The following is a 25,920-nucleotide window of genomic DNA, read 5'->3' as shown; positions in this document are numbered from 1 at the left end:
TTGTGATTTCGTGTTTCACTGCTGAGTTTGATAGGCTCGTTTTCTGAAAATTCTCGATTTTTGCAAATTTGTAATAAAAATTAGCGACCTCAATCAAAAATTTGAAATGACCAGTCACGATATATTGTCTTTCTTTTAAATACAATAGACCTGGTCAAGTTTGGCGCAGTGGTTGCCGAGAAAAACGAATTTTGATTTCACATGCATTTAGATAGGAGCATCCGAGCTAATCCTTCCTCTTAAGCACATGTGCCCAACCATGCGCTCCTGCCTTTACAATGGACTACTCTCAGCGTACATCACACAGGGTGTGCGAGAACATTGTCCACGCTCCTGTTGAGGTTTCTGGGCGCTGGTGGCATCAGTCTCGGTTTAGTGCCATCATCAGGAATAAAAACAGCTGCCTGAGGGAAAGCATTGGAAACAATTTCGTAACATATGGATCAGTGCGGACATGTACGTTAGAACGAAAAGTACTGAAGTATTAGGATGACCGTATCTCTGGATGTATTTTAGCTGTTTAATGTTAAGATCTAAAGAAAAAATGCTGTGATTTTGTGACAAATAATGCTGACATGAAACATGAGATCTGGTACAGTACCCGTGGCGGAACTGGCCCCTGGGCTACAGGGCTACATTGAACCATGAAATACTATTTTGATAAATACCAGTAATTGGAAAGTGCTTAGCGCTTCAATTTGCTGCATGTCGGCGCCGCTGTGCAGTGATTGGGGCGCTTTTCACCACAGCACTATGTTTCAGCTGATATTAAAAGCAACTGTATTCTCTTCTTTTTTGGGAGAGGGGGGAGGGGAGCTTTTTTTTAGCGTCTAATCACTGTTCCAAAGTTATAGGTTAACTCAAGACGCACCTGCATGTGTTTCTATTATCCAGTATGTAGTCACGGATTCAATAGCGAAAGAGCGTTATCTTATCAGATTGCGCGCGTGAAGCGAATACTGGCGCACATTCTTCATCACATTTGAGGACCCGAGATTGCGCTGCAATGTACGGGATTGCACTCTGATGAACGGATGTCTTGATCCGTAGATCAGATCCAGAGGAAGCACTACTGGGCGCGCAGCCATCGTTGTGCTTGGAGTGTTTTCCAGCACAAGCTCCCCTTTTTTTTAATGTTATATTCGGGACTCACTCTTTTGGAAGCGTTTTGATCTTCACATCCCTACAACGGGTGAGAGTATAGACGTTCTCCATCTTCATCCAGTGAATACTGGGAAACGGACTAGGGCTCTTCTTGGCGTCTGCGTTTACACATTAACCGCAACAATTAGTTATTCATAACTCACATCTTACTTTAGGAGGCTGTACAAGACGGCAACCTTATATTAACATGAGGTCTTCATAACGCAGTAAAGTTAAATGCTTATTTGTCGGCTTTCACCTCATGTTAAGGAATTTCAATAAAGATAACCTTAAAATAATTAAAAGCCTATCCGCTTGAAAACGTTTCATGTGAGTTTCCTTTTGCAAGCTGATACCGACTTGCAGGTGGTTCATATCGGGGACCCTTGACATATGTCCAACCGTCAAACAAAGAGTTATTCCGAATGTTTCATTTCAGGAACGCCTGTTACCCTCCTGCCTTTCATTCCCGTTCGCAAACACGCATAAGACGAAAGTGCTGCATGAAGAGCGTCGTTAGTCCAAACCAAAGAGCTACCGTAAATCACATCGCCTATATTGCTATCATTTAGGCTTAGATAAGAAATATATATTTTAAATCGACGCATCACGAATCCGAAATGAGCTGCCCCCGACCATCCCAGATAGGTTTCTTTCATTTCGTACTGCGTGCTAGAGGCTAATAATAGCCCACGGAGCAGAGCGCTAAGTGTGGATGTGGCAGAGAAGGCGCTTTATAGACTCTCTCAACACCCACCGAAAATTGCACGCTGCGCTGCTGGTCATTCCTAGGAAATTGTATATATGACGCCAAGGCATTTGCGACACAGCAACATTTTTTTGTGATGGGAGAGTCCAGGTGAGAGACAGGGCAGTTATGGAGATGAAGACGCGCTATTTTCTGCAGTCACTTAAGAATTAATGAATCAATGAATGAATGCCTTCATTTATTAAGAAAAAGGAGCAGCAAGCATCAGTGAAAGCACGTCTCGGCACATTGGGAAAGAAGCGAGGCACAAAGAGAAGAAAAGCTGGAGCCCGGGTGGCAGGCGAAGTCGCAGTTCAGGGTTCAGAGAATATAAGCGAGAGTTGGTGAAACCAGTTGAATTCCAGTGCAGATGCGTAATGTGGCGAGTAAATCATTGTAGTCGCCACCCAGCATCCGTCCTTTGCAGTAGTATAAGTACCCGCCGTTCTTGGTAACAAACGGTTACTGAAAACCAATCTTGGCAATTACTTATTCATCGGCCATGCCTCACCGCTCATTCCTTACTGGCAGGGTCTGTTGATTACAACTACACTCTCGCTTAAAGTTACGAGTATAACTTGACGCTTGCGGTTACGCTTGCTATACTCGGGACTCTTGCTATTGCGCGAATACTATAAACATGGGTTTGCTGCACAAGTTAGCGAACAGACATTTTAGAAGAGCGTTTCTTGCCTTACATGCGCTCCACACAAGCACCATTGCAGCATGTTACGGTGCGCGTCCCTTCAAGACAGAGACGCGAACGCAAACATAAGAACGCGTTAGAAGACAGGGTGCCGTGTTGGACCTCATTCCAAAGATATCCAAGCCAATAATATATTAGCAATCATGCTGTCGTTTCTATGCAAAGAGGCTAGATATTTAAACTTCTGGAGTGACAGTCCAATTCGCTACCTACGGGAGCGCGCGAAGCCGCTGAGGCGGCTAGAGTACGTGGCCGCGGTATACGGCGCGGCGCTCCCTGTGCTTGCGGTTCTGCAAGGAAAAATAAAATTAAACCCCCTTAAGAAGTATATCAGTCCACCGTTGTGTGTTGCTGTTGTCAAAAAATTTCATGGTGGTGGGCGCCTGGTGTTCTGTGTCTAATAAGTTGCGTGAGCTGAACAACAGTCGTGTTTCCTGTTTTCATAATTCAGAAACCCGCCGCATGCAATGGCAGTGTGCTAACCTTTGACCGATACGTGGTGCTGGCCCGTATTGGCAGCGACATGGCCTCGAAATATATCATCCTTATGCCTTTTCTTAAAAAAATCACTGTTTGTGCGAATGAGTGTTTTTGGTTTAATCTTAGAAAAAAAGAAAGAAATACAATGACAGGACTCATTTTTTTCCGGCGTCTCAGATTGATCCGAAAACAGTCGGTGAAAGCAAATTTACAATAAAGCTAAGGCGACCCACGATCCGCACATAGCTGCAAGCACATGCGCTCCAGTGAGAGTAACCTGCCAAAGTTATGGTCATGTGTCAGCTGGCCGGTTCAAGCAATCTTTACTTTTTGTTTTGTTTCTGCGTCCATTCTGCCTTCATATGCGACGAATACGACAAGTGGGAAGGCAGATAAACAGAAAATGGAGGAGGGAGGTAGTAGCGTACTGGTTAGCGCGCCCAGCGTCCAAATGTAGGATACGGCGATTACATCAATAAAACTTGGTGATGGGCTAGTTGGTGATGCATTCTTTAAAACTGAAGGTAGCCCTAAAAAGGACGAACACACGGTGAAAAGCAGACACAACGACGAAGAAACGCTACTGACAACTGGTTTATTTTTGAAAAGGGTTCAATATTTAAGAAAATCACAACACATGCGCACAACCGATCTGCGCCAGCCTTCTTTATCGCCATATCGCAAACACTTACGGGAAGTGAAAAAAGATAGACCACCTAAGCAGCAAGAAATGGGCACATGACCAATAGAAGAAAAGCCATATGTTACGATTTTTCAAATCTTTCCAGAAGTGTGCGCTCAGCCGAGTACAAATTTACTGAAGCATCGCTGACGCACAAACCCGCCATTTTTGTATGTGGAAAGCTTCCAGCAAAACTGTAGCTTTAGCTTCTGCCCAGAACCTTTGCTTCTTTGAACCTCGGCACGCACTCGCAAACCATGACAATGATGTTTATTTGCATCTGTACATGACGCGAGGAGCATGCAGAAAAAGCTGCCACATGGACAGCTTGACGAAGCCGCAGGCCTCCGCATTGGCGTTTGCGCGGCGTTAGCGAGCACAAAGGTAGTACATCATTGCTTAAAAATGTCCTTTACACAATATTGAGCAGCGCGAACCATGCGAAGCAAATGAAGAAAAGAAAGATGTGCTCAAACAGGTCATAGTAAAAATCATCTCTAACCAATTAGGATAAAAAACAATGATAGGCACAGGGGTATCGCAGCTGTTCAAAAAAAAAAAACACAAGGGTGAGAAAGATATAATAACACAAGGTGTAACAATAACATTTCTCATACAAACTTACCAAATGCAAAACCAATATAAGCTATACAATGGGACTAGTTGTTTTCGATAAGGAAAAATTTGCGAACGCCAGGGAAACAATCTAGTGCAGGCAGAAATAAGTATACAGAGCTTTAAAAGAAGTATTTTCCAATCCAGTAGTGCCGTCGTGTAATTTATTCAGTAACCTTGGCAGGTTGTTACGAATAGTTTGTTGTCCATATGTTGTTCTGACGGTTTCTACTTTCCAAAACTCTCTGGACCTTGTCGAATATGCTGTAATGTTGATTTTTAAATCCGCTAGTGTTCTTAGAAAGCTGGCCCCATTTTTTATTTCTTGTTTGTACGCTCTACAGAGTCGATTATCGTACATACTGGTAATTGGCATTACACTGTATTTTATAAAAAATTCACGCGTATAGACATATTTTGGAACATTTTCTACGACTCGTAGGAATTTTTTTTGCAGTACATAAAGTTTTTCCAAATTTCGCTGTGTGGTAGTAGCCCAAACTTAGTGACAGTAGTTTAGACTAGAAAGAAACAGTGTGTTGAAAATCAGCATCATTATTTTTGTTGGCAGTATATGACGGTTACGGTTAACAAGCCCGATTATATGAGATAATTTTGTCGCCAAGGAATTTACGTGCATATCCCAAGATAAGTTTTCTTGAAAGATAACACCTAAAGTTTTAAAGTACGGAACTATTTCGATAGGCTTTGAATTTAGCAATATAGGCGTAGTAATTATTACGCATTTATTTTTGCTTCGAAAAATTATTCGTTTTGTTTTGTTTGTGTTTATCTTAAGACAATTTTTACGTGTCCATTCATGCAATTTTCGAAGAATTAAGTTTGCTTCCTCAACTAATTCATCCGCCAACTTTCTTATCAGGAATATGTTAGTATCATCCGCGTAAATTATATAGTTTGCCTTGATACTGATACTAATGATATTATTAATATATAAATTAAAGGGGCAAGGGTCCAAAATACTGCCTTGTGGTACGCCACAAGAAACGGGCAGTGGACTAGAGAGTTCATCATTAATACCGACTTTTTGCTTGCGGTGTTCTAGATAACATGTGATGAGGGATGCAGCCTTCCCGCGGTAACCATAACGTATGAGTTGCCTAATAAGAAGTGAATGATTGACAGAATCAAATGCTTTTGTAAAATCTACAAACAACCCCAGAATCACTTTTCCCTCATCATTTGCCTGTGAAATTAACTCTTTCTGAGCAAGTAAGGAACACTCCGTGCTGAGGCCTTTGCGAAAGCCAAATTGGTATTCATTTAGAAGTTTGTGTTTTTGCTCAAAATCCATAAGCTGATTTAAAATTATTTTTTCAAGTACCTTCGAGAACATAGGGAGAATTGATATTGGACGATAATTGCTCATGTCATTTTTGTCACCTTTTTTTATATAGGACACCAATGCGTGCTTCTTGCATTCTACTGGGAAAAAAAGCTTGACTGAGACAAAGGTTGAAAATATATGCAATGCATGGAGCCAGAATATCGACAACGTATTTTAAAGGTTTTATCTGTAACCCGTCAATATCTATCGCACTGCTGCTGTTTAGATTTTTAATTATGTGGCTTACTTCGTTTTCATCTACAGGTTTAAGAAAAATAGTGTTGCCATTAACCGGAATATTACTAAGATCATTTGGCAGCATAGGCGTATCACCTGCACTTGCGAGATATGTATTGAATGCATCTGCAAGCCGCTTCCCAGATAATTCTACACGATTATTATCTAATTTAAGAAGTTTACTGATATGCGGATAATTCCTTAATACAGAGCTGAGCCTTTTCCACATAATCTCAGAGCATCCAGCAGCTGCTGCAAAGAAATTTGCAAAATATTCTCGCCTAGCCTTTTTATATCTTTATCGAGACGATTACGGCACAGTTTAAATTGGCGGAATAATTCGATATCTTTAGTTGAAATAAACTTGCCATAGAGAACATTTTGATGCGCGATCCATCTGAGAAGCTCAGAGTTAATCCATGGTTTCCGAATTTTTTTGCTCGGCTTAACGCGCACTGAAGGAAAGCTAGATTCATATATCGATTTGAGAATGTGAAAAAAATTTTTCATAGGCCCCATTTGCTTCGTTGGATCTATATGCATCATCCCAACAGGCATTTTCTATTTGTTCCCGAAATATAGACAAATTGCGCGGGGTTATTTTTTGCATCTGGTGCATTGGCTGCGTTTCCTTCTCTCGAATGTGCCCTTTCGCGCAAATAAATATAGGCAAGTGGTCACTGAGGTCATAGGCAAATACACCCGCCTTAACTTTTTCAGGGATGATATTTGTGAAAAAAATATCAATTAAAGATGATGAATATCAGTAACTCTAGTGGGCAAGTCTATTACATTCACTACACCATTCATTTTCAGTAAAATATTTAATTGTAAAGGTTGGAAATCATTTTTTATCATATTAATGTTGATGTCCCCGCCGAAAATTAAATCAAGCCAATTTTTATTAACAAACTCAAAGATTTCTTCTAATTTATCAAAAAACTTGCTAACGCTGGCATTGGGAGGGCGATAACACACTATAATAACGGTGTTATGCATTTTTATTGCTGGAATTTCATAGTCAGTTGTCGTTGCGGAAAGTTCGGGCAGTAAGTCACACTCGAATACTTCCTTTACCAGGATGCAAACTCCGCCTCCTCGAGAGTATGCCCGATTTAAGTAGAAGGTACTATAATTTGGGATACGGAAAATATCCGAATCGTTCATTGACCATGTTTCTGTTAACAGTATCGTATCAAATGATTGCCCCAGCTGTTCAAAAAACAAGGAGAGGTCGTTTTTCTTGTTAAAAACTGAGCGGATGCTTAGATGAAAGCATTTAAAGGATTGATGAAATTTTTTGCCTATATGCTGACTGAATACTTGTGGCAATATGTAAGTCTCCCCACTTGCACAAGCCATCGTTATCAAGAACTGTTTTTAAGTGAGTTTATCAAGATCCCTTTCGGTATAAACAGCTACTGCGTGTTCACCGTCGGCTTTTCCGACAAGAACGCGGCCGTTGCTGTGCCACACATATTTGTAGTTTGCTCGCTTCGCCCATATCTTTGTCTGAAATAGCAAATCGTGGGTCCTTTTCGTGACATTTTCAAGCAGGAATACATCGTCTTTCGATTCACGCAACTTCTGTCTGCTTTTGCACCAGCGATCCTTATCTGCTTGTTTCGCGAAGCGACAGATTATACCCGGCATCTTTGCTTTCTTTGACGGCAGCCGGTGAACTGAAACAACGTGATTTTCTGAGAGTTGTGGAAGTTCGAGCTGCACGGCTACGTTGTTTAGCTTTTCGAGCAGGTTTTCTTTTTCAGTGTTGAATCCCATGAAATTCCAGGTTTACGCGGCGGCTCCTCCATTCAAGTTGGTCAATTTCAGCGCGAAGATGATTGCCATCGCTTTCATTTCCTTCAAGCCTTTCGGTTCTGCGTTTTAGATCCTTGATCTCATTTTCATTTCGCTCCATTCGTTGTTGCAGTTCATCGTACTGTTCGCTCAGAAATTGTAAAGTGTCTTCAATGCCTTCAACTGCCTCTCGGAGTGGCAACAGCTGGTTAAGCTTTCCGGTAACGGTCATTAACAACTGCCGCAAGTCTTGCGCGTCAGAATCATCACTAGATTTGTGAGGTGGCACACGTAATTTCTGCCGTCTACAGGACGTGCAGCGCCAAGCCAGGCGGTACGCATCTCCCTTCGACCTAATTGTCGTGTCCGAGATTCCCGAGCATTTCCCGGTGTGAAATTTAGAAGTACAGTCTCTACATTCAATGATAGAGTCTGAAACAGTAAGCGTTAGCTCACAAGTGGCGCGTATGATATTGCAGGACATGGTCACAATTTGGCAGCTGCAGGAGCATCAGCAGTAGGGGCAAAAAGCACTAAGTATCAAAATACTAACCTGCGAAAAGGCAGGTATTTACTTTGATGATGCTTCTTCGATGCTGCCGCTGCCGCCAATGTGAAAGCAGACATCGATTTCCACCACTTTATAGCTTGCTCTGTCGATGGTGGCGCTTGAAGAAGACTGCGGCGTGATCCGGACAAAGAGGGTTTGCAGCAAAGAAGCTTGCAGAGCTACGCCCACCAAGGTTGAAGCAAGCACGGTAGCGACGTCACAGGACAGCTGGCGTTATCTGCGAAAAGGCAGGTTGTTACTTTGACGATGCTTCTTCGATGCTACCGCTGCCGCCAATGTGAAAGCAGGCCTCGATTTCCACCGCTTTATAGCTTGCTCTGTCGATGGTGGCGCTTGAAGAAGACTGCGGCGTGATCCGGACAAAAAGAATTTGCAGCAAAGAAGCTTGCAGAGCTACGCCCACCAAGGTTGAAGCAAGCACGGTAGCGACGTCACAGGAGAGCTGGCGTTATCTGCGAAAAGGCAGGTTGTTACTTTGACGATGCTTCTTCGATGCTGCCGCTTCCGATGCTTCTTCGCAAGTTTATCTTGTTTTGTTGAGTTTTGAGAGTGTTCCCATAAGCGGTCATTGAGGCAACGCCCCGTCTGCCCGATATAGCGCTTTCCGCAGGACAGGGGAATAAAGTAAACCACTCCTACGACACACCTGACGAAGACATCTTCATGATGCTTTTTGCAACCGCGCTGACCTTCACCGCAGATGCGGGGGCACAGATTTGCCAACTTATTTGCCGCAGAAAAAAGAAGCGGCACATTGTGCACGATGGTCACATTTTTGAGGTTTGGTGAAACCTTATGAATGCAAGGCATCACCTCAGGCTAGGTCTTCACGTGTTCAGGTGCAGCCTTCATTCGTCGGGGACCAAATTTCTCAAGGAGGGTTTCAGCGACTGCCACAAGGACCAAGCAAGGGAAGCCTGCGGCCAAAAGCCTGCGAACCTGATTGTCAAAACTACAAAGCATTTCATGCGGGCACGACTTTTGAAAGAAGAAGCGCCGAGCAGTGCAGACGTGGAAGCATCGGCTCCGTTTCTTTTTCCATGCTCCGCTCGCCAATTTTGAGAGTGCAACGAAAAGAAGGATACCACTGGATCCGCGAAGCGACGGCGAATCTATTGACACAAAGACTCGAGGTGGGGCTTGTTTCTTCACAATTTTACGGAACGTTTCCTGCTCCTTAGTGAGGAGTAGGGCCTTTTTGGGCCTAGTAAGCCCACCTAACCGCAGCCATGACAGATACATACATGGAAGATGAAGATTTTGCTGGAAATGAAGGAAACAATGATCAGGACGATTACGGCTGGCAAGTAGTGGCTGGCCGAAGATCACGAGCTAGCACAAAGGCTGTGGATGGGGAGAGCACATTGCCATGTAATCAGCGAGAGCATGGAGTCAAGGGAAGCGCCGTCGGTGTAATGGTCAAGAATCGGATTATAAAAGCTTCGATGCCTCAACTGCCCGAGAAGCACAGACAGATCATTATACGACCTCGAGGAGGGCTAAATTTGAACAAGGTGAGCACCACCACGATTGCTTCTGCAGTCATCGAGACGTCCGGCCTAACGGAAGAGGAGGCCCGTGAAGATGTTGTTTGCCCGAACTTCACTTAAAATATAATCGTAGTCAGCACACCTAAGCACCAACATGCTGCGAAGTAGGATAGAATCAAGTCATTCAAGATTATGGAGCGGAATACGAGGCAAATGCCTACGAAGCGGCACCACATGCCACATGCATAGGCGTCATCCGAAGAGTGGACATCAGAAACTCGCAAGCTATGATAACAAGAAACATCGTGCATGACTTGAACCCGCTTGCGCTGGCTGCGAAGCGCATCAAGACGTCGGGATCGGTCATTGCAGTTTTCGATGGACTCAAAGTGCCCAATTTTGTCAGGTAAGGATACACACTAGTGAGATGCTACCTCTACAGGAAGCAAGTCGACTTCTGCTTCACCTGTGGGAGGGTCGGGCACCGCTCTAATGTGTGTCCGACACCTGACTTTGTTCAGTGCAGGGGATGTGGAACTCGCAACCCAGGAGATGAACATGTGTGTGTACCTAAGTGTAAATTTTGTGAAGGCGATCACCCTACCGGCGACAAGTTTTGCAAGCAAAGATTTCAAATCCCTTACGTTGTACGACTTCGTCGAAGAGAGCGCAACAGGACTCGGTCGTCAACAAGAGTGCAGTCGGAAGCGCAACAGCTGGCGCCCAACCATGGCCCCGAGAACAGGGAGCACTCACGCTTCTGGAGTCGCAGCAGATCCAGGCATCGTTCACTATCCAGGGAGAGAAGGCGCTCCAAGTCAAGGGAAGCGCAGGTGCGCTTCGTGCTAAGGGCCTCAATACCTGGCGAGAAGAAGACGCCAGGAACGACTTGGGCTGACAAGGTGAAAGGTATGGCGAGAGTCGCTGTGGGCGCCTCGGCTGCTGTGGGTGATGCCAATGATGCCAGAATAGAGTAATTAATTAAAGAAGCAACTGCTTTAAGAAAAGCTAATGAAGAATTGACCAGGCAGGTAGCAGAGCTTCGTAAAAAAGAGCAGTCGAGCCCTGCTAGAGTAGAGATAGATAGACCTGTAAGCAAAACCAGCCATCCAGGGGAATCCAGCTCTCCTGCCCCTAAAGAGAGGGCGGTGAGTTCCGAGGATGAGTCAGTCTTCTCAGCCCTCAGTGAAATAAAAGATGCAATTAAAGCGATAACAGAAAGAGTGGAAACGACCAACTTTAAAGTGGACAAATTGTGGAATTGCAGATTAACGGCGGACAAAAGACTTAGGAAAATTGAGACGCGAGGGGATGACGACGATGAGTATCTGCCATCGGAGGCGGATAGCATAAAGTGCATTCCTGGATTGTCGGGGGCCATCACAAAGAGGAAAATAGCAGGTAATAGAAAGGCAGCCTCACTTAATAACAATGGACAGTATAATCATAGATTTAACGTGTGGCAATGGAATTATCGCGGGTTCCAACACAAAAAAGCAGCACTGCCACAGGTGATCAGGTCATGAGGCCAGGCCAAAAGTAATTATGCTGCAGGAAACCTTAGCGGACGAAGTTATGCTAACTGGATGTAAAGTTACATGTAGAGACAAAAAAACGGGGAGGGGGTTGGCGACACTCATTGACAAAAAGTTGCCATACATTGAGCATGATATTCATCCTAGACATTCCAGGTTTGAAGTTATTGTAGTTGAGATAATACTTAAAAGGAACTGAGGTAGGACGCAAAGCATTTTCTGTTTGAATATTTACAGCAGTCCTAACGACATGAGACAGAGGTTTAGAACACTCTTCAACAAGGTGCTTTCTGTTGCCAAAAACTCCCCGCTCATTATTGGAGGGGACTTTATTGCTCCCTATCACACATGGGGATACACTTGGAACACAAAGAAGGGAGAGGAGCTATGGAGTCTTGTCATGGATCTGGAGTTATGCTTGATTACTGATCCGGCATATCCCACCCGTTGTGGCACGTCCACAAGCTGGGACTCCACACCAGATCTTTCTTTTGTAAACAACTCAAGAGGAGCCAATCGGGAAAATTCAAACATGGATCTCGGGAGCGATCATTATATCATACACATAACCTTACGCATACCGAGACAGGAAACTAGAATCTACAAATTCACTGATTGGGATCAGTTCAGAAAAATCAGGGCGAACAGAAGGAAAGTGGAGCCTCTAGATGCCGAGATGGATCCCCTTCAGACGTGGGTCATCCAGCTCAGAGAGGACCTCAAAGAGGCCACTAAAGAAATCAGGACAGAGGAAAATATTGAGGCTATGGACAGCAGGCTGGCGCATCTTATTGAGGCCAAACAGTCTATATTACAGAGATGGAAAACGCAGCGATTTAACAGAAGGCTAAGGAAAAAAAATAGCGCAATTAAACAGAGAAATTGATGATCGCTCGAAGACCCTCGTGAAGCAACAGTGGGATGAGATCTGTAATTCGGCTGATGGTAGACTCAAACATGGAGGTAGCTGGAAGCTCCTCAAGCACTTGCTCAACGAGAATGAAACAAGGACAAGCAACAGAACAGCTATATATAAGTTGGTTTATCAGGAAAGCCAAGATAAAACACAGAAGTATATCATGGATAGTCTCGCAGCCAAATATCTCCCACTTAAACGACCAAACGAAGAAGACGAGAGCCCCGAATATACGGGAGGCATATGTGAAGAATTTGACCGGGACTTCTGTGAGAGTGAAGTGAGGGCGGCTCTTCACAGTCTTAATAGTATCGGCGGCTGGACCTGACGGAATAACTAACAAGATATTAAGAAATCTGGATGATGAATCAATTTCTTATCTAACTGAACATTTCAATAAATGTTAGAGAAAAGGGGTATACTCAGAGGAATGGAGGGTGGCCAATACTATCCTCATACCAAAGCCAGGAAGACATCTCACTTTGGACAACCTCCGTCCTAGTTCCTTAACGTCATGTCTAGGCAAAGCTATGGAACATGTCATCCTAAATCGACTCACGAAAATCTTTGAGCAGAACGACATCCTCACACACAACATCATCGGCTTTCGTCCTGGGCTGTCAACTCAGGATGCTATGCTGCTGATCAAACATCAACTTATACAGGCCAGGCCAGCGCATACGAAATCTCTTTTGGGATGGGATGTGGAAAAAGCTTTTGATCGTATAAAGCATGAGCCAATACTTGGCGTCCACTCGGAGATGGGGTTATGTAAGAAGCTCTTTAACATGATTAACGACTTTCTTAGAAACCGAATTGCACAACTCATGCTTGGTGAGCTTAAATAAGAAGCTAAGGATTTGGTAAATAGGGGCACTCCACAAGGGGCTGTGCTGTCACCCATGCTATTTAATTTAGCAATGTCAAAGGTTGCAAGAAGTCTAGGGAAAATTGAGGGTATACATTATGTGGTGTATGCCGACGACATAACCATATGGAGTGCCAAGGGTAATATAGTACAGACAGAGATCAGATTACAGGAACTTTTATATGTTGTAGAGAACACACTGAAAGACATGGGGTTAAAATGCTCGGCAGCCAAATCAGAACTTTTGGTCAATAAACATCGCAGAAATGGTCGTAATTCAAGAGGTTACATTCCGGAATATGAGTCAAGAGTGTGCTTATACACTCATGAAGGATCCGCAGTCAGGCTAGTTGAAATATTCAAGGTTCTTGGGTATCACATAGACGGAAACAATGCTAACTATAGAACAATACAACATATCTCGAATAAAACAGATGCAGTCATTAGGTTACTAAGAAGAATTACCAATAGGCACAGAGGCTTAGGAGAAGACAGCGCTTTGAGGCTAATACACGCCTTTGCTCTCTGTCACTTCACTTATGTGGCTAGGTTATTCAAATGGAAGCAGGCAGAACTTAAAAAACTTGATGTGATGCTCAGGAAGCTCGTTAAAGTAGCCCTAGGGTACCCAGTAACGCTGCAACTGACAAATTCATGAGTCTAGGGGTGCACAACACAATGGAAGAAATCGCGGAGGCCCAACAGCTAGCGCAACACGAAAGAGTGACAAAATCACGAGCTGGCAGGAACATATTACAGGCCATGGGTACAGAACTGAATACATCAAAGAGCCCCCCAATAGAGGCTGAAGTAGAATTAGGATCAGAACCAACCCTCTCCCCAGAAACATGCATCCAGAATATTATTGTCGAAAGGAGAAAGGCAAGAGCTAAAGCACTCTTGCAGGAAATAGAACAGCATAACCAATTGGCAGCTATAGTTGATGCAGCCTGGGTGAAAGGTAAAGAAGCATATACGGCCATTGTCTCAAATTGTCAAGGGAAGGTGCAAGATGCTATCACTATTTTTACCAAGGACCCCATGGTGGCGGAACAAGTGGCAATTGCTCTAGCCATGAGGAGTAATAAGTGGGCCTGCATTTACAGTGATTCGAAATCCGCTATGAAGTGTTTTGATAAAGGCTACGTTGCTGGTGTTGCAGCTAAACTTCTTGAAAACATTGGGAATATGAGAACTGAAATCCGATGGTTTCCTGCGCGTATGGGGAAAGTGGACGAGACTCGGATAAACCACAATGAGGTTGTTCATGACTTGGCACGAGGACTTGCTAACCGTGACAGTCACAACCGAGCCGTTCACCATCAAGCCAGGGAATCTAGAGACCATTTAATAACATACAATGACAATACCAAACACTACAATTTAAGACGCAGGCAATTCCCATTGCCACATTCAAAACTGAACAGGGCTCAGGCAGTCTCACTGCGCTTATTGCAAACATGTACATATTCTACACCGTACACCATTAATGAAATATATCCATAGAGGGAGATTAAGATGGACTGCAACGATTGTAATGGCATCATTGGAATCAGACATATGCGGACGGGGTGTCCCGCGACTCTCCCCAACCTCGTTGAAGAATGGACACAGTGGGAGAAAAGGATTCAAAGCCCTTTGTTTCAGGACCAACTAAGGGCCGTCCAGAGGGCCCATGATGTCGCTGAAAGGCTTGGCCTGAGAGTGCCAATGTGGGAGCGGCCCGCCTTGGCTTAAGAAGCCGAGCCTCCGGACCTCATTACAATAAATGTTTTCACACACACACACTACTTTTGAAGCACCGATTCCATGCAGAGCGATGTAATTGCTTTTTTCACGGTCTTTGAATGAGACGATTCATTGGGCGAAAGGCACTTTCATTCACGTGGGAAATACGCCCAACAGGTGCGTCCCTTAGTTATCTCAGCCTGAGGTCTAAAAAACATATCTCGACATTTCCGGCAGTTCATGGGTAAAAGCCAGGCCTTTACCATGGTCGTTAAAAGTACTTAAGGCCTGTCGCACAGAATCTTCAAAAGAAATGCCATTACGAGCTTTTAAAAAAATCAAGAAATCGTCGACATATCTAAAAACCTTTAAAACCGGGCTTCCAATAAAATCTCAATCCAAAAGGCGATCAACATGAGCTAAAAAGATGTCGCACAAGATAGGTGCAACACAGGACCCTATGCAAATGCCATTGCGCTGTAGAAAAGGCTGCCTGTCAAAACGGATAAAAGTGACGCTCAGATAAAATTCTAAAAGTTTTAAAAAGTCATCAAGAGACACTCCTGCTGTGGACTGAAAAGAGAGTTCGCCTGAATTTCCGACAGTCGCCTTCACAGCAACTAAATGTTCAGGTTGAGGGACGGAATAAAATAAATACTCCGCATCCACAGAGAAAGCATAACCGACACGGCGGTTATTCTGGAGAAAGTTTGTAATTTCTTGGGATTTTTTTGTCAAGAAGGGATCGTTCACTGTTATCGACTTAAGCTTACATTGTAGAAAGAGGCTGACACATTGCTGCCAGGTTTCGTTCTCGCTAATAATGGTCCTAAAAGGGATGTCAGGTTTCTGAGGTTTAGCTGTGAAGAAAGCATTCAAGGATTTACCTTTGCGATTGGAGATATCATTGCCTAATTTTGTCAGGTTCAAATCTGACCAGAAATTCATGAACCTCGTTTTTACACGCAAATCGCTTTTCTTCACTCGCACAAAGTCTCAACTGCTTGCATGGCTTTTTCCTTTCACATGTCCGCATGCCTCACGACTAAGCCTCCGTCTTTGTCCGCTTGTAAAAGAGATAGCTTGTGTTCCTTGAAACGCGCAACAATCCTGTCTAACAGGTACGACTGAGCGTGTTGGGAACAATCTCCCTCAAGAAGGCACCTCTCACGGTCTTCTCCTTTGACCGTCTGGGCGATGTTTCTATTGGTGGCGAGCAGGTCGTGAGCTGGCACAACGGTATCAACCACGTATTTTGGCCCTTTTTGCAAAACTTGCTGGACCTTCTCAGCTATCGTGACATCCCCTGCAACCACAACTGCCTTCTTGGGTGCACGCTCATTCCTTGCAACATTGCTGAGAAGGTTCTTAAGTAAGAAGGACCAATTTACCCCTGTGATTTGAGCAGCCTGGGACTTGAAGGTGCGATGCATCCGTGCAGCGAACCGCTCTGTGTGTTTGGTATTGCAGGCCAGGTGTAGCCAGTCTTGGAAGAGCCTCACTTGGCGCCAGATCTCTCCTCGGAGAATCTTGCACAGTCTTTTAACATGGCCCCAGGAAGGTTTGATAGGGCCGCAGAGCGCGACAACTTTATCCGGAATCCAGCCTTCCCTAAGGCAGAAGGTGTCAAGTGGCATTGACGATGTGACACAGAAGAAGGTTGATGAACGAGGGTGACTTGACGTGAGACGCCGAAGGAGAAAGCACACAAAAAGATGGGCCCACTGTACTAGAAACATACTTGAATAAAACTTGGTGCTGAGCTAGTTGGTGATGCATTCTTTCAAACTGAAGGTTGCGCTAAACAGGACGAACACACGGTGAAAAGGCGACACAACGACGAAGAAACGCTACTGACAACTGGTTTATTTTTCTAAAAGGGTTCAATATTTAGGAGAATCCCAACACATGCGCACAACCAAACTGCGCCAGCCTTCTTTATCACAATATTGGAAACGGCTACGGGAAGTGAAAAAGATAGACTACCTAAGCAGCAAGAAGTGAGCACATGACCAATAGAAGAAATGCCATAGGTTACGATTTTTCAAATCTTTCCAGAAGTGTGCGCTCAGTCGAGTACAAATTTACTGAAGCATCGCTGATACTCCAACCTGTCTTTTTTTGTATGTGGAGACCTTCCAGCAAAACTATAGCTTGAGCGCTTGCACTTCTGCCCAGAACCTTTGCTTCTTTGGACCCCGGCACGCACTCGCAAACCATCACATGCGAAACTAAATTCGCAAGTTTATCTTGTTTTGTTAAGTTTTGAGAGTGAAGGCTGCACCTGAATGAAGGCTGCACCTGAACGCGTGAAGACCAAACCTGAGGTGATGCCTTACAATCATAAGGTTTCACACAACCTCAAAAAGATGGCCAGCAGGCACAATGTGACGCTCATTTTTTCTGCGCCAAACAAGTTGGCGAAGCTGTGCCCCCGCATGCGCGGTGAAGGTCAGCGCGGTTGCAAAAAGCAGCATGAAGATGTCTTAGTCAGGCATGCCCTAGGAGTGGTTTACTTTATTCCCGTGTCCTGCGGAAAGTGCTATATCGGGCAGACGGTGCGTTGCCTCAATGACCGCTTAAGGGAACACTCTGAAAACTTAACAAAACAAGATAAGCTTGCGAATTTAGTTTCGCATGTGATGGTTTGCGAGTGCGTGCCGCGGTTCAAAGAAGCAAAGGTTCTGGGCAGAAGTGCAAGCGCTAAAGCTAGAGTTTTGCTGGAAGCTTTCCACATACAAAAAAGGCGGGTTTGTCCATCAGCGATGCTTCAATAAATTTGTAGTAGGCTGAGCGCACACTTCTAGAAAGATATGAAAAATCGTAACATATGGCTTTTCTTCTATTGGTCATGTGCTCCCTTCTTGCTGCTTAGGTAGTCAATCTTTTTTCACTTCTCGTAGCTGTTTGCAATATTGCGATAAAGAAGGCTGGCGCAGTTCGGTTGTGCGCATGTGTTGTGATTCTCTTAAATATTGAACGCTTTTCAAAAAATAAACCAGTTGTCAGTAGTGTTTCTTCGTCGTTGTGTCGTCTTTTCACCGTGTGTTCGTCCTTTTTAGCGCTACCTTCAGTTTTAAAGAATGCGAATACATGGGCTCGAATCCCGGTGGTTTATTTGTGAAAACAACTTTCTGTGCTCTCTGGTGAGGGCGAAGCTCGCCCTCACCAGAGACGACAACGGTCGCCGTCAACGTAACCGAATAAGCGGGCGTGCAAGGTCACACCTGAAGCCGAAAGTATATTCAGAGGAAATACAGTATGCTGCTGTCGACGAAACAAAGTGATGAGTAACAAGCAGTGTTGGTGAGTGAGGCTGTAGATCGATAATGCCCCCATAGACAGGACCACGCTCCAATCCCGGTGCTCAGCGGGAAGGTACATCAACAGAATGTCAGCTAGGGTGTAATTCATACTTCATTAAGTTCGTTGCGTGTTTGTGTTGTGTCTAGTAGGAACGAGCAGTGTGAGAGATGACACTGGAGAGAAGGCGGTGAGCGAAGACCGCGAAAAGTACTTGAGAATAGCCATATTGAACGTCGACGCCGGTTGAAGAAAGCCTGCGACTTCAGTTTCTTAGGTCGCCAGAAAGGCTTGAGTAATAGCGTACCGCTGGGAATATTTGGTAACCACAACGATAGATGCACACTTTGCGGAAGTAAACAGATGAAAAGGACCTAGTGATTTGGCCGGCCTTTTCGAGCTCTGGCATAGTTTGAAAAATGAATGTGGCGAACTATGACGCATAAAATAGTATATGCCAACCCAAATGAATCCGCGTGGTCATACTGGCGTGACACGCCATGGTTGCCTGCGACCCGGACATATTCAGTTGCAGCGATGACTGTTTTCATTGGGTGCTTGAGAATAAAAACGAGCTCATTAGATATGTCCGAGGGACGTTTCTACGGTACAGAGCACACCCCCCCCCCCCCGACAAAAATGAAAGAACACACGAAAATAACCTTGCCAATAGGGGCAAAAAATGATCGAGCACTGCCGCGCTTGATGATCTTGTTCAGGATGACGTGAGCGTTTCATTCAGCGTTTATTTGTGAGAAAATGAGTTGAAGTTACATTTATTTGCATCACAATGGCAGTTTTGACACGTAAAACCCCATAATGTGTTATGTTATAATGTGTTAGAAAATAATGTAATGTTATAATGTGTTAGAAAAAAAAGAATCGTATCAAAAGCCCGGAATCCATCATCGCTCATCGCGACTAAACGCTCTTAGGATGATAAGTTATTTCCAGGCGACGAGCGGCTACGCTTAATCAAGAAGACTGATAACGCCGGTGGGACAAGCATTGTGGCAAAGTTCAATACGCAGGGATAGCTTCTAATTCTTTTATTTTCCTTTTGTCGACGTCTTCACGCGTCACCGCGGAAGTTGGGAATATTTAAGGTCAGTACGCCGCGTGGTGGCACTCACGCGAACTAAGCCCTCGTGTCCAGAAAAGCTGGATATAGCTGTACATCCTAATTTCTTGTAAGAAACAGTGCTGTACGTGTTCAGGAGGCTAATCGCATTACAATAACCTTGCTAGCAAACAGTAACCTACGTGCTTATGAATCGGCATGTACAGTAGGCTCTACACATATAAAAGGGAACACCACATTGGTCTACCAGCACTGATAACAACATACTGAGCATATGGAGGTCTGAAAATATCTTCTATTTATAGAACGTTTATCACAAAATTCCCTTTCGAACTAACATTTGCCACTATTACAAGTACTGTCAATAGAATTAAGCGCTTTTTATCTCTGAAGCTGAAGAAATAGTTCAATACCTACGTGCTTTTCCGTTTAATAGTCGGTAATGTTTTGTTTAATGACCATATCCTATTGCTGCGAAAGCATTGCTTCTTCGAGAAAATGGGAAGGTTTTTCCAACTATATGGCAGATGATTTTCGAGTTATTGTCAGCTCGTTAAAGGAGAACCACGAGGATTTTTTGACCATGTTAGGGTAATAGAACCATTAGGTTCCCGAGAGCTCTGTGTCACGGGCCTGATAGAATCGTTCCGCAAGTTGGGAAATGATTTTAACTAAGCAAAAAAACGCCAATACGAAACCGACATCTGACTGAGCAGCCGCGTGATCCTCGTCCTGTGACGTCAGGACAAGGACATCAACGGAGAAGGCGCACAAGGCATGCCAACCTCGCCCGCGGGGAGAACAACATCGGCGAAGAGTAAACGTTCAGATGATTCCTGGCCGCCTGCCTTCGAGTGGCAATGTCAGCTGCACCAGCACTTCGGATCTGTCGAGCAGTGAAGCTATAATTCCGAATTCGATAGCCACGAAGCGCCGCTCGCATTCGACCCGCCACCACGAGAGCCAGCGCCCATGCACAACATATGCGCTGCTGCATGAAGCCCTAAGCACTCATTTTATACATGGTGCTTGCTCGTTTTGTGTTTTACCACTTCTAGGGGAAACCTGTCGCATACCACTATAAGTAGTTGTGCAGCACCGCTTTCCGCGTTTGTATCCCGGAAGAACGCCGTTGACAGTCCATAGCACCGTTCGGTGCATTTGTTTACATCGGCAGGCAAAGCGACCACTTCTCGCTTGTTTTAAATAGGCCAGCATTAGTGATATATAATGATGCCAGAACGTAGGAAACTTCCAGGATGTTGTGCATGAGAGCACCGTTGCACCCCTCTGAGTGGCGCTGATAGGAGCTGTTTATCATTCTTCGCATTTTCTTCATGCACACAGTTAACGAGTTCTGTAAAGTAGACGCAGATTAGGACTTTACGTGTATGATAGTTCACTTAGAGAAAGCGCTATATCCTCGCTGAAACACGCACGCCCGTACTGATACCGTAGGCAGCTGAATGAGGGGCTTGTTTGCTCTCCTGCATTGAATGGACGTCCGCTTGCTGTCAATTCGGGATACGAGGCGAACAGTGTGCATTGCAACATGAACTATCACTCAGCATAACAATACGTAAAGCTACCCCTACGTATGCAGTCACATTTAGTTTATGGAAATACCGGCAAGTGTAACTGGCAGCTTTTGAGAACGGCAACGTGTGCTGACGTTGATAGCGTGGGGCCATGTCGTCGCTTTTAGCTTTTTGTGTGTCCACTATACGAAATTACGGATGGTTTATTTCAAATACGTAAGGTCAAAACTGAACTACAGAAGCGGTTTTCTTCGTCTATTGTTGGCTTCTTCCGCTTCAGGCCCGTCATTCAGATCTGCGGGTAGTATACGTATGAACTCGGTGACTGAAAGGCGTAACCTCGGCTGGAAGCGATCTACATACGCTCAAACTCTGTGCGCGAACGATGAGGGCTGAAGATCGTGCAGCCAACAATACTCTGTCCATACCGTCAACAGCAATCTGCCAGTATCCCCAACGAAGATCAATAGGCGAGAAATAGCTGGAACTATGCAGGCAGTCAAGGGCGTCGTCTATACGCGAGAGCGGGTAGACGTCCTTCTTAGTAATGTTGTTCAGATGACGGTAGTCTACACAGAAGCGCCAAGGGCCGTCCTTCTTCTTAACCAACACCACAGGTGACGCCCAGGGACTCGAAGAGGGCTCAATGATGTTCTTATCTAGCATTTTGTTGACTTCGTTTTGAATCACTCGGCGTTCCGACACAGAAACTCGATACGGTCGTCGGTGAATAAAGAAAGAATCCGATGTTTGACCATGAGCGTCTGGCCTAAAAGGTGATCGTCGATGTCGAAAATATATCGGTAGCATGATAATACCTGGCAAAGCTCTTCAGCCTGCGCAGAGGACAGGTCCGTCGCAACCATTTTCTTTATATTGGGATCGGCACCCGAGGCTGGCGCGAGGGGCATTCTAAGCTCGCGAGAACCATCGGTTGATAACGCTGCCACGTATTGCTCGCCGAGACAATCAACCGTGGCAAGGCAAATACTTTGTGGTAGAATTTGCTTTGCCAATCCAAAGTTACAGACAGGCATGCGAGTTCGGTTCCCAGTAATATTAAGTATACTGTGAGGCACTGTAACGTCATACCTTGTTGGAATGTCGGGCAGAGGAGTAACAAAGTACTCGCCAGCAGGAACTGGTGGGAAAAAACAACAGTTCAATGTAGGCTATTGACTTTGGCTGCAGGCGAACAAAGCCGTTGGGACGTAAGCGGCAGTGGGGTGCGTCAGAAGGTTCTGCGAGCATCGGCAACTTAAGGCGAAGGGTACTGGAAGAGCAGTCAATAAGAGCAGAATGTGCGGAGAGAAAATGGAGGCCGAGAATGAGGTCGTGGGGGCATTGAGCAATACGGTGAAGAGGACACGAGTGTGGCGGCCGGCGATGCTAACGCGTTCCGAACATATGCCGATGATAGGCACAGTACCGCCATCCGCAACGCGGACGACGCGTGCCGACGCTGGGGTGAGGAGCTTGTTCAGTCGACGTCAGAAGGCAGCACTCATGATAGAAAGATGTGCTCCTGTATCGATGAGTACCGTGACAGGCCAACTGTGAAAGTCAAGAAGGTTTCGGTTCGTGGGTAACGTGAGCAGAGGATTTGAGGGCAGGGTCGACAACGCAGCTTCACCTCTAGAAGCTGCAGTGCCTAGTTTTCCGGCTGGATCCGGGAGGCGATAGGCGGCGAAGAGAAGCGACGGGGTTGGGGCGAACGAGACTGATGTCGTCGAGGTGAGAGCGAGAGGTTATAGCGAAGGTTCGGAGCAGGACCATCAGCGGCAGTGGATTCATGGCGGGCGGTATAGGGAACGGAAGGTCCAAAGGTGCGGGAATAAGCGGCAGCGTATGTCCGAGGAGGTGGTGGCCATCGGTTGCGGCAGTGACGAGCGACGTGGCCGATGCGACAGCAGTGGAAGCAGGTCCGTCGGTCATCATGGGTACGCCAACCGGAAGGGTTGCTGCGAGATGTGGCGGAAAAGGACTGCCGAGGATGAGGAGGGCCGCTAGAGAACTGGGGAACGCTGGATTGAGACGTGGAACAGACGGAGCTAAGCATGGACAGCTGGGCTACTTGGTTATGATTAGCATTATGAAACATAGTTCCAGCGCACATTTGGACACGGACGAGGAGAGAAAGACAACACAAACGCCAGACTTAAACTGAATTTTATTCATGAAAAACAGGGCTTTTATGTACACAGGGGAGGGGGTGGGGGACTGCTAGTGCGCAGGACCACTCAAAAATGTTTCCTTGGTCTAGGCAAAGGTCATCAGAGGTGTCAAAATAAAAATGACAAACTTTTCCCTCTCTTTTTTACATCACTCAGTACAATCTTGTTCATCTCCCGCCCTACCTAGCTGATCTGACACACCCGTTTGCCCTGATATAATCAATTTCTTGAATGTGACGTTGAATGTGACGTCGGCGTTGTGTACATTATTCCCCTCGCCTGTGGGAAATGCTATATTGGGAAAACCGGGCGCTGTCTGAATGAACGCTTGCTAGAGCATCGCAGGAATGCTACATCACTAAGTGGCGCTGGTCATTTAGCCGACCACATTCGCCGTTGCTCGCACAAGCCAGCATGCAAGGCGTTTTTCGAACGAACACGCGTGTTGCGCAAATATAGCAATCAGAAACACCAGGAAATATTTGAAGCGTTTTGTATCTACAATGAAAAAGATTACTGTGTCAGTGCTCCTTCTGTTGCACTCGGGACAAAAGAAATTGATTATCTCAGTGCAAAAGGGTGTGTCGAATCAGCTAGCTAGGGCGGGAGATGAACAAGATTGTACTGAGTGATGTAAAAAAGAGAGGGGAAAATTTTTCATTTTTGTTTTGACACCTCTGATGACCTTTGCCTAGACCAAGGAAACATTTTTGAGTGGTCCTGCGCACTAGCAGTCCCCCACCCCCTCCCCCTGTGTACATAAAAGCCCTGTTTTTCATGAATAAAATTCAGTTGAAGTCTGGTGTTCATGTTGTCTTTCTCTCCTCGTCCGTGTCCAAATGTGCGCTAGAACAGACGGAGTTCAGACCCATGTTCTGAAATTCCTGTCGGACGACGGCCTGAATCATCGCAGTGGTGGTTGCTGGCGGATCTGAGGCGTCCTGCAGAAAGCTGGCGAACAGGCAGCCTCGAGTTCGCGACGAACAACACGGGTGACTTCGTCAGAGGTGGTGGTCTCACGTGGTCGAACCTCACATGTTGACGTAGCAGCAGTGTTGGGTAGCCGCGTGATGTGGTGTGTGATTCGGCGGCTCTTAGCTTCTTCGAGGCGACGGCATTCTTTGATGGTGGCATCGATAGTCGACACGTCGCCGAAAACAAGCAAATAGAAAGCTTCGTAGGCGATGCCTTTTAGAACATGTGACACTTTATCTGCTTCGGACATAGCATCGTCAGCTTTGCGGCAAAGAGCCAAGACGTCGAGGATGTAGGAAACGTACGTCTCCGTAGATAACCGAACACGCGACGCAAGAGCCTTTCTCGCGGGAGCCTTGCGCCCAATGGGGTCGCCGAACAGTTCCCGCAGCTTCTCTTTGAAAGTGGCCCAACTGGCTATCTCGTCGTCGTGCGTTTGGTGTCACACGCGTGGGGTGCCGCCGAGATAAAAGATGACATTGGCAAGCATAATCATTGAGTCCCACCTGTTATTTGCAAAGGCGTGTTCACAGGCTTGATCCGGTCGTCAACATCTTGTCCCTCCAGGCCAGAGAACACAGCTGGGTCGCGATGTGGAGCGACTGTGACGATTTGAGCAGTGGGACAAGGCGAAGACGTTGCAGAGGTGGGCGTGTCACTGGGAGGCATGGTGACAAGCCTGGTGTTCCGACCACTTCGGAGTTCCGTAGTGAGGACGGGGATCGCTGACCTCCACCAGAATATTGCGTGTGGAAAGACACAGACAGAAGAGGCTATTTACAAGCTATTTACGCTGGAGCCAGGCATCCAGGGCGACACTCGCTCGCGCCAAGCGCACCAACCAACTTCATCGTCGTTCTCGCGGCGGCTCGTCTCTTGAGCATCGCTCGATGATATCGTAACAATACAACACCATCCGCCACACACCAACGCCGCCCATCCACACAGAACGTCACTTTTCGCCACAGTAACTTCTCACGCCCAACGCTAGCTCAACGTCGCTAGCTCATTCCTCGGCCCTGTCTGCCAGTAATTCCCAGCGAGCTCTGCGTGTGGCGCCTTTTACGCCATAACACAATGTGGGCAGTAGCTGCGTAGCAGGTGGTTCCGAGGAAGTAACGAAACGCTGCGCAATAACGCTGCGCTGTAAATACGCTGCGCAATGATGTTTTCAACAAAGCACATAGACTCTAAAAACCAGGGAGGGTATCGCAGGAGGGAAGGGACCAATTTACTCTTCAAAGCGTTGTTTTACTCCCGCAAAAGTTGTTTGGAGTGAAATGCATTGTTCACTCCGTCAACAAGGAGAGAGTGAAATGTGCTTTTAACTCTGGCCTTCTGAAAAGGAGTAGAATGTCCGCTTTACTCTTGCGGCAATAGCGAATAAAACGTAGCGTAATAATTCAACTGTAGGAGGCTGGCTCCTAACATGCAAATGTATCACTCACGCAGGCTGCGCAAAGAATACACCGTTTTGCTTCTAATAGAGCAGGCAGCAACACTTCAAACAAACGAAAAGTCAGCGCGCTACTTTTTTCCCTGGGAGTTGCCCCACCGCGGGCGCGCACAACATCGAGGAACAGCACAGCACCGAAGAAAGGTGATCCGTCGATCGAGCAGCCATTAGCCGCAAGGAAGGCCATCTAAGGCAGATGATGTATCAGCCATTTCGCGTCGCCGCGAAAACACGACAGTCATCCTTCATTCGTTGGATATAACAACAAAATCTCTACGGTAAGTGAATTCTAACTTACGTGCACATTCTGCGTATGTGACATGCCATCGCCAGGAAGTCGTCGCGGCTCTTAGCCAACGCGATTGACAACGGACTTCGCAAGAGCGCTGTGCCTCTCAATGTCAATTGAAAAAGGCAGTAGTCGCGATAACTGCATGTTATTTTGTCATTTGTCGTTATCCGTAAGAGCTTTGAAAATGGCAAACGCTTCCTGGACCACGGTATGTTAAATAAGACGTGATGTAAG

At 45.7% G+C, this 25,920-nt stretch overlaps 1 protein-coding gene and 1 pseudogene across 2 annotated transcripts in view; both read right to left on the bottom strand.

Annotated features, from left to right (window-relative positions):
* The window catches only part of LOC142583430 (uncharacterized), a 1,100,669-nt gene that overhangs the window by 654,832 nt on the left and 419,917 nt on the right, over positions 1-25,920 (bottom strand). The window lies entirely within an intron of this gene.
* LOC142582111 (uncharacterized) lies at positions 1,150-24,607 on the bottom strand (annotated as a pseudogene).

The sequence above is a fragment of the Dermacentor variabilis genome, chromosome 5 (genome assembly GCF_050947875.1).
Source record: "Dermacentor variabilis isolate Ectoservices chromosome 5, ASM5094787v1, whole genome shotgun sequence".
NCBI lineage: Eukaryota > Metazoa > Arthropoda > Arachnida > Ixodida > Ixodidae > Dermacentor > Dermacentor variabilis.
Note: the sequence above shows the minus strand (reverse complement) of the source record. Positions and strands in the feature narration are given on the sequence as shown.